Raw genomic sequence first — 7,938 nt, forward strand, 5'->3', positions numbered from 1 at the left:
CTGTCGATTATTATGCCCAAAAAACGATGCGTCCGCGCATATTTGACACTCTGCCCATTGATGTAAACAGGGTATGGCGTCATTGGTTTGCGTGTAAACGCCATCAACGCGCACTTCACAGTTGATATATTTAGGCCTTGTTTCTGAAGGTAGGCTGTTGTGAGGGTTGCTGCCCGCTGTATTCGTGCACGCACCTGAGGGCGAGTAACTGCAGCACTCCAGAGGCAAATATCATCGGCGTATATGGATAGGCACACCGACTTTGGCAGAACCTTCACCAGACCAATAAGGGCCACATTGAACAATGTGGGGCTTAAAACACCTCCCTGAGGTACTCCGCAGTAGGTGTAATGTTTGGCAGTTGTACCCTCATATGTTTGTACAAAGAAACCCCTGCCAGTTATATAATCTTTTATCCATTGAAACATTCGTCCACCAATGCCCATTGCTGCGAGAGAAGTGAGGATGGCATCGTGAGCTACATTATCATATGCACCCTTCACGTCAAGAAAGAGTGCCACTGATATGCGCTTGCGACTTTTTTCTTGTTGAACAAATGTCGATAAGTCAAGGACACAGTCAATGGAGGAGCGGCCCCGATGAAAGCCTGCCATGCAAGAAGGGTATTTGGTGTATCGTTCCAAGTACCACTCGAGACGAAATAGAACCATTCTTTCCATCACTTTTCCGAGGCAGCTTGCGAGGGCAATAGGGCGATACGCTGTCAAGTCCAATGGTGATTTTCCCGATTTCAAGAGTGGTATTAATCGACTTATTTTTTTCCATTCTCGGGGAACACTGCCGCTGAGCCAGGAGTTGTTGAAGCATGTTAAAAGTTCTTTTCTGGCTTTTTGTCCAAGGTGTCCCAACGCACTATAAGTAATACCATCAGGACCTGGCGATGACATGCGCTTAGAAGCGACTATCGCACCTTCCAGTTCTTCCATGGTGAACGGAATGTCCATTTCTGGTAATCGCGTCTCAGGAACGATCACGGCGTCGATTCTCTCGTTCATATAATTCCCGGCAACTCTCGTGCAAAATTCTTCAGCCACCTCGAGTTCTGTTTTTCCATGATGGAGTGCCAAAGCTTTAAAGGGGTGCCGTTGTTGTGGAGAGGAGCGAAGACCACGAACTGTTCTCCAGATATATGACAGCGGTTTATGAGGGTCTAGAGATTCGCAGAATGCTTTCCAGCGTTCGCTCTCCAGTTTGTAAATGCGTCGTTGAATCTTTTTCTGGAGCCGCCTTGCTTCCCTCAGATCCTAAATTGATCTTGTGCGTCTGTATCGCCGTTCAGCACGCCTTCGTATTGCTCTTAATTTTTCCAGTTCGATGTCAAACTGTGTTACTTTAGACGAAAATGGTAATTTACATTTGGACGCTTGCGTAGCTTCCGCTATGGTATTTTCCAGGCTGCAGGTGAGGCCTTCTTGGCAAGCGTTCTCAACACGCGATGCAAACATCGACCAGTCAGTGCCAATTGCAACACCGTAAGAGAAATTTTTTTATGATACCATCGATCGTTACGTAGGTGGGTATGTGATCACTCCCATGAGTCTCAATATCGCAAAACCACTCAACTTTGTGAGAGAAGCACCGTGACACTAATGTCAGGTCAAGGCAACTGCCATACGTGAGACCCCGCAGATATGTGGGGGTGCCATCGTTCATGATGGAAAGGTCGTAATCGGAAGCGAATGTAACAATATTCCGGCCCCTGGCATTCATCCTAGTGCTCCCCCAAAGCATGTGATGGGCGTTGAAGTCACCGGTGATGATCCAAGGCCCATCGGTTCTCATTAGGATGTCTTTTAATCTGTCGATGTCTAATCGCGATGACGGAGATGTATATCCACCAATAAGCGTGAACGAAACTGCATTCTTCTTCACACGAAGACACACGTACTGATTGTCGTCATTTGAACTTATTGGGTGCGAAAGATAAGTCAAATCTGTGCGCATGTAAACAATTACTTTGCTTCGTTCTTCGCAAGCGGCTGAACAAAAAGCTTCATAACCGGACAATCTATAAGGCGTTGATACGTTTGGTTCACATATGACAAGTATAGGGAATTGATTGGCCCGAACAAATTGGCGAAAGTCCGAGATACGGGACTTCATGCCTGTGGCATTCCACTGAAAAATCGACGCACTTTTAACTTCAGTGCGGAAGATGAGATTTTGTTGAGCCATTTTGCTTATACGAAGTTAGCAAGAACTGGATTCAGTGCATCCAGTATTTGCAGTGCACTCTTAGCAGACGGAGATTGTATGCTGCTCAGTAGCGTGCGAATCGTGGCAATTAATGATTGCACGATTGCAGCCACTCTCCTGTCTTGGTTGGAAAGATCTCGAACGGGGACGATTGCAGTCACTTGCCTGTCTTGGTTGGAAAGATCTCGAACCGGGAGCGCGGACTGGCCGTCATGAAGCTCCTTCGGTTCGCTTGATGCTGCTTCCCTTTGAAGTGCAGGCCACTCTGTCGCAGTTAGGGTATGCTCACTGGCTTTGTCCTTTACAGCCTTTCCCACGGCATGTGGTCTGGGAGGCAAAGGAGGTGGTACTGATGAGGGATCACGCAAACGTGTCGAGGAGGTAGCGGGCGTCCTCGAAGACAGACGTCGACCTGAACGACGCCTTCTGACTTTAGCTGCGCAGAAAAACAGGCGAAAAAAAGTATTAGACCTTGTGGGAAATAAACAAAAACAATGTTTGAACTGGGGATAAAAAGTTAACCTGAGTGGAGTATTTGAGTGAATCAGCGTTTGTCCGGAAGGCGCAACTGTAAGGACTAACGGTTGCTCGGTAAGGTGTAATTGGGGGGATTAACAGTTGCCCTATAAGGTGCCAATATGCGAACTAATGTTAGTCTTCAAGGTGAATTGTGGGACTAACGGTTATTCACTAAGGTATAATTGTGAGGACTAAATGTTGGTCCCCTGAACACGTCTGTGAAAACTATCTGGTAGACCCAGTGCCGTTAGTCCTTAAAGGAATTAATGGTTGTGGCAGCCCCATTAGTCCCCAAAAGGTCGAACCACCCACCCTTTTAACATTCTTTTGCCTTAGAGTGTGCTACATAAATCAACTTCAGCGCATGACACCTAACCACAATTAACGTTAAGCCGACGTTACGGCTGTATTAAAGGAGTACATATGTAATCTTTATAGAATTGTATAGGGTAGCACTGCAACCACTATTTACATTTCATGAAGATTAGCGTCTATTTGAAAATTAGTTCCGAGACCTGGCGTACCTCTATAATAGAATAGTTTTTTGCCACGCAGAATGCTTGGGTTCAATTCCAGCTGGGACCCTGGCATTTATTATTAGCATTCTTCGGGTCGACTCTACGAATGTCGGGTATTTCTTAACGCTTGCGCGTGGATTGCCCATGTGTGTTTTCGAAGTTCCTGGGTAGATAGGAAGTGTCAATCACATGTGGCACATACCCGCCCGTGGGTATGCGCCACTGTCTGGGGGAAAGTGTTTGATGACGTGCGCGACGGGATGGTGACATAATTCATGTCTTGACGAGCGCGTCATAATCTTCAAACCATCTTACTATCCCGTGCTAATTTTGGTTCACGCCAAGTTTCGGCCACGAGAGACTCATACGTAAGCAGCTAGATAGATAGATAGATAGATAAATAGATAGATAGATAGATAGATAGATAGATAGATAGATAGATAGATAGATAGATAGATAGATAGATAGATAGATAGATAGATAGATAGATAGATAGATAGATAGATAGATAGATAGATAGATAGATAGATAGATAGATAGATAGATAGATAGATAGATAGATAGATAGATAGATAGATAGATAGATAGATAGATAGATAGATAGATAGATAGATAGATAGATAGATAGATAGATAGATATTCTCGAAGTCGCCAAAGTTCGCAATGAAATGCTTCGCATTTAAAACTATAAGAAAACGAAACAGAAAAGTAAAAGTCATATATAACTAGTAGCGCACACCGATACCTTCGAAGAACTTTCTCGGACAGAGACACGGATGGCTTGCTAATGCATGACACCTGTTCGCGTGCCATCTGCGTGGCCTCGTCGATAACTCGGGTGCGCTCATCCCTGAGCTTATACAGCGGCACCACGCCCTCGAAAAGGGGCACACTGTTGCACTCAGTGCAGTGCTTAGCGAGAAAACCATCTTTTCCCGTTTCTAACATTGTTAGCGTGTTTTCTCAGTCGATCGTTCAGACTCCTTTCGATCGTTCCGTCATAAGAACCATCACAAGAAAGGGAGGTCCTATAGACACCTTACCGGGAACATGCCACATACCTGTTCCTATGCTTAACTGTACATACTCGCTCGCTGTATTCCGTGCCGACCGGTTATGCCCTCGCGATCGGCGACGTCAGCGTAGCTCTGGCTGACTGGGCTGGCCCTACGTAATCTCCTGACGCTGATCTCCAACGACAGCGTAGCTCTGACCTACTGGAGTTGCCCTACGCCATCTCCTGACGCCGACAAGAGCTCTCGCAAGTGGTGCCCCGTCATCGGACTCGTATGACCGTGTTTCCATCTTTCCCATCTCTCCTATCCCTCATATGCCCTCGGTTACTATCTCGACGCAGCTTTCTCTCTACATATACTTTTATTTATATTCTTTTTATCTCTCCTCACCCCCATTTCTTGTGAGCTACTGTTGAGGTGTCGCACCCTTATGCAGACAGTTACGGGGCTCACTTTTATCTTTTTTTTCCATCTTATAACCACTTTTCTACATTCAGTTGACTGTTTTTCAGGGGGTTTGTAGATTCGGTGAGACTGATTAATTTAATGGTGTAGAGAACAGCACTCCCGCACGTTTTCAGATTTTCTCGAGAAAGCTGCCGCACGTTTGCTGATTTTTAGCCTGTGTGATATCTGGTTTTTATACAGAACAACAGCTATCCTTTCATGCTCTGTATCCGTAATGCTCGAATGCTGTCTCTGCCTCTGCTCTACCCTACTTTTCCGCAGGATATACTCAGCGACAGATGCAATAAGCTCCTCAGGAAAACCCGAAGCCATAAGCCGGGACACTTGAGCTTTAAGCTCGCAGAGATGTTGTGAAAGCACGACCTGTTCAAGGCATTTTCAAGGCAGATTCTTGTCCTTTGTAGTCATTTTGTTCTCGCGCTATAACAATCGTCATGTCATATCAACTAGCCCACATTCGCACTCTTCTAACTTACACATATACTGCACACGATTTAGTGCACAGTACAAAGAGAGCTATTAGCTTTCCCGGTTACACATGGTGGGGTTAGGTTAGATAAGTGTTCTACGATTTAGAGTACGATGCACTCCACTGTGGCAGAACTTGAAGACACAGAACCAGAACATCGTGTCTATAGAAAGCGTTTCACGATTTAGAGTACATAGCAGTTTACCAAAGGAGAGCATACAGGTGCCCCCTATTCACCATTATGGTTGTTTAAAAAAGTGGCTAACGAGTTTGAGTACACTCTTAGTCAAATCCTGGCTAGACTACACACACGTCCACAGGCAGGAAATCAAGTCAAATTATCACCGCTTCCAGGCGGCTACGTAGCCTTGTTGCAGAGAAACCAGCACGATTTAAAGTGGCCTTCAGAATAGCCGGGACAAAGATTACCGGGATTTTAGGTCAATTTTTCTCTCGCAGGATACGGCCTGTGGTTAGGCGGGACTTGCAGTAGGCGGCCCAGGCCTGATGCGGTGGCGGAAAAAAGCATTATTTCGCGCTTTCGAGATCGGTTTCTCGCCGATTCTCGGCAGATTTTACGACTACAGGTATTATGAAAACCATTAGTAACACAATCACCTATATTTGCGAGATTAACATGCAAACCACAGCCCGGAATTGAATTCGGGACCACATGCTTGTGAAGCAGATGTCTTACTCATTGCACCCCAGCGTCACGGAATGACGGCGAGTCTTTATGTGGGGGTATATTTCTACTAAGTGGGTTCTTGCAAACTGTCTTCGGAACTTTGAACAGCTTTTGTGTCATGTGCATGGATTTGATCAGCGAATTGCTTGTAGGGATTCATGAATTCGAGACAACCACGGTGAGTGCTTTCGGCTCCGACTTCGGTTCATGGTGCGCCGGTCCGCAAGAACGATCAACGTGTGTTTGTGCGTCGTTTTAGCGCTCCGCCGTGAACTGCAGGTGTTACACTCACCGAAATTCGCGGACAAGGCGGTGTTCGGCTGTTGAAACCTGCGTATGTTTTTCGCACATGCGTGTGCTGTGAAAAATTTCACTGATTTGTGTCGGAAGGTACACGCGTGTCAGAGACAGCAGCCTATCCTCAGCTGTTTGAAGACAATACGCTTTCGCACGTAAACGTTGCATGGGTACTTTAGCGTGCCTACTCTAACATTTGCATTTCTTACGCGCCTACTGCCGTGAGCTGCACGCTGGGGCAGCAGCACCTTTTTAGCATTTCAACGATTACTTATTTCTGCAATTCGAATTTATGCACTTTATTTCGCTATATAGAGTACTTTTCACTCATTTTCAGTCTTTAACTGATCTTGTTTATGGGGAGTGGCTACTCTTACCTTTATTCTGCATCACATCGCTGTTCACGTGAATGCCGAAACGCGCGCCCAGGTGAAGTATGACGTGCACAAATTAGCGACGGACAGGTCGTTCTCCCTCCAAATAAATAATGACTCTGCACAGCTCCTTCGCGAACGTCGGCGTGCAGTTGGGGTCAAGAAATGGTGCAGAACGAACTTCAAAATATTTATTCTTACTGCTAGCAGTTGCTCTTTAGAAAATGGCGATTTTTATAGCTGGTACATTACTTCACAGCAGTACACTGGTTGTCTTGGTCGGAGTTCGCTGTTACAAATCTATGGTGGAATATGAGAACTGTACTCAATAATCAAAAGAGTGAACAAATGTCGGTGACATAAGCCCTCCTGTTGACTTCGATTGATTGATTTATATGTGGGGTTTTATGTCCCAAAGCCACCATATGATTATTAGAGACGCCATAGTAGAGGGCTCCAGAAATTTCGACCACCTGGGGTTCTTTAACGTGCACCGAAATCTGAGCACACGGACCTACAACATTTCCGCCTTCATCGGAAATGCAGCCGCCGCAGCCGGGGTTCGAACCCGCGACCTGCGGGTCAGCAGCCGGGTACCTTAGCCACTATATCACCGCCGCGGAGCGCTCCTGCTGACTTCTGCACCTGACTTCTCACTTCTGTACTTGATGTTGATCATCAAATTACGCAACCACTAATCTAAGATCGACCGATCGATTTTTAATTTTGATCTTTTTCTGTCTCGCAGCCTTTGGTTTCTTTCATTTTTGCCATGCTTTCCTAAAATCCCCAGTTCAACTTGTTTGGTAGAACATGAGCATCAACATACATAGGCCAGTGTTTCAGTAAGCTGTCACACATGCACTAGTACTCTTTTATTTAGTGCATGACACTGTGTCATAACTCGACAACTGATGAACTAATAGTTGTTTGTACTCTTTTATCGAAGTCAGAAGAGTAACAATGAGACTGCACATCCCAGTGTATGCCCAAATGCAGAGAGATGTATTATACCTTGAATAAAGTGTGCCATATAGCACAGGAAAATGTTTCCGTTTCAGAGCACATAGTAGAAAAACGACCATCAGAAGACAGCGGAACGAAACGGCAACGCACAAATGCCACGGCATGCAGGCGACGGTGAACGTGACGCCGGCGCCGGGTGCCCAGCTGGCGTGGCGAGAATCTAGTAATGTTGGTAGCGACAGCAGGGGGGGGGGCGTTTATTTTTCCTTTTTCGTCTTCGCGCTCACGCATGTGGCTGAACGGTCCTGCGTAAAATGATGACGGCTCCTGTTGCCAGGCTGGCGCGACGGAGCCGGTGGCTCTCTCCATTTTTTGTTTTTTTTTCCTCTTGTGCCTGCTCTGACTG

The sequence above is a fragment of the Rhipicephalus microplus genome, chromosome 5 (genome assembly GCF_043290135.1).
Source record: "Rhipicephalus microplus isolate Deutch F79 chromosome 5, USDA_Rmic, whole genome shotgun sequence".
Taxonomy (NCBI): domain Eukaryota; kingdom Metazoa; phylum Arthropoda; class Arachnida; order Ixodida; family Ixodidae; genus Rhipicephalus; species Rhipicephalus microplus.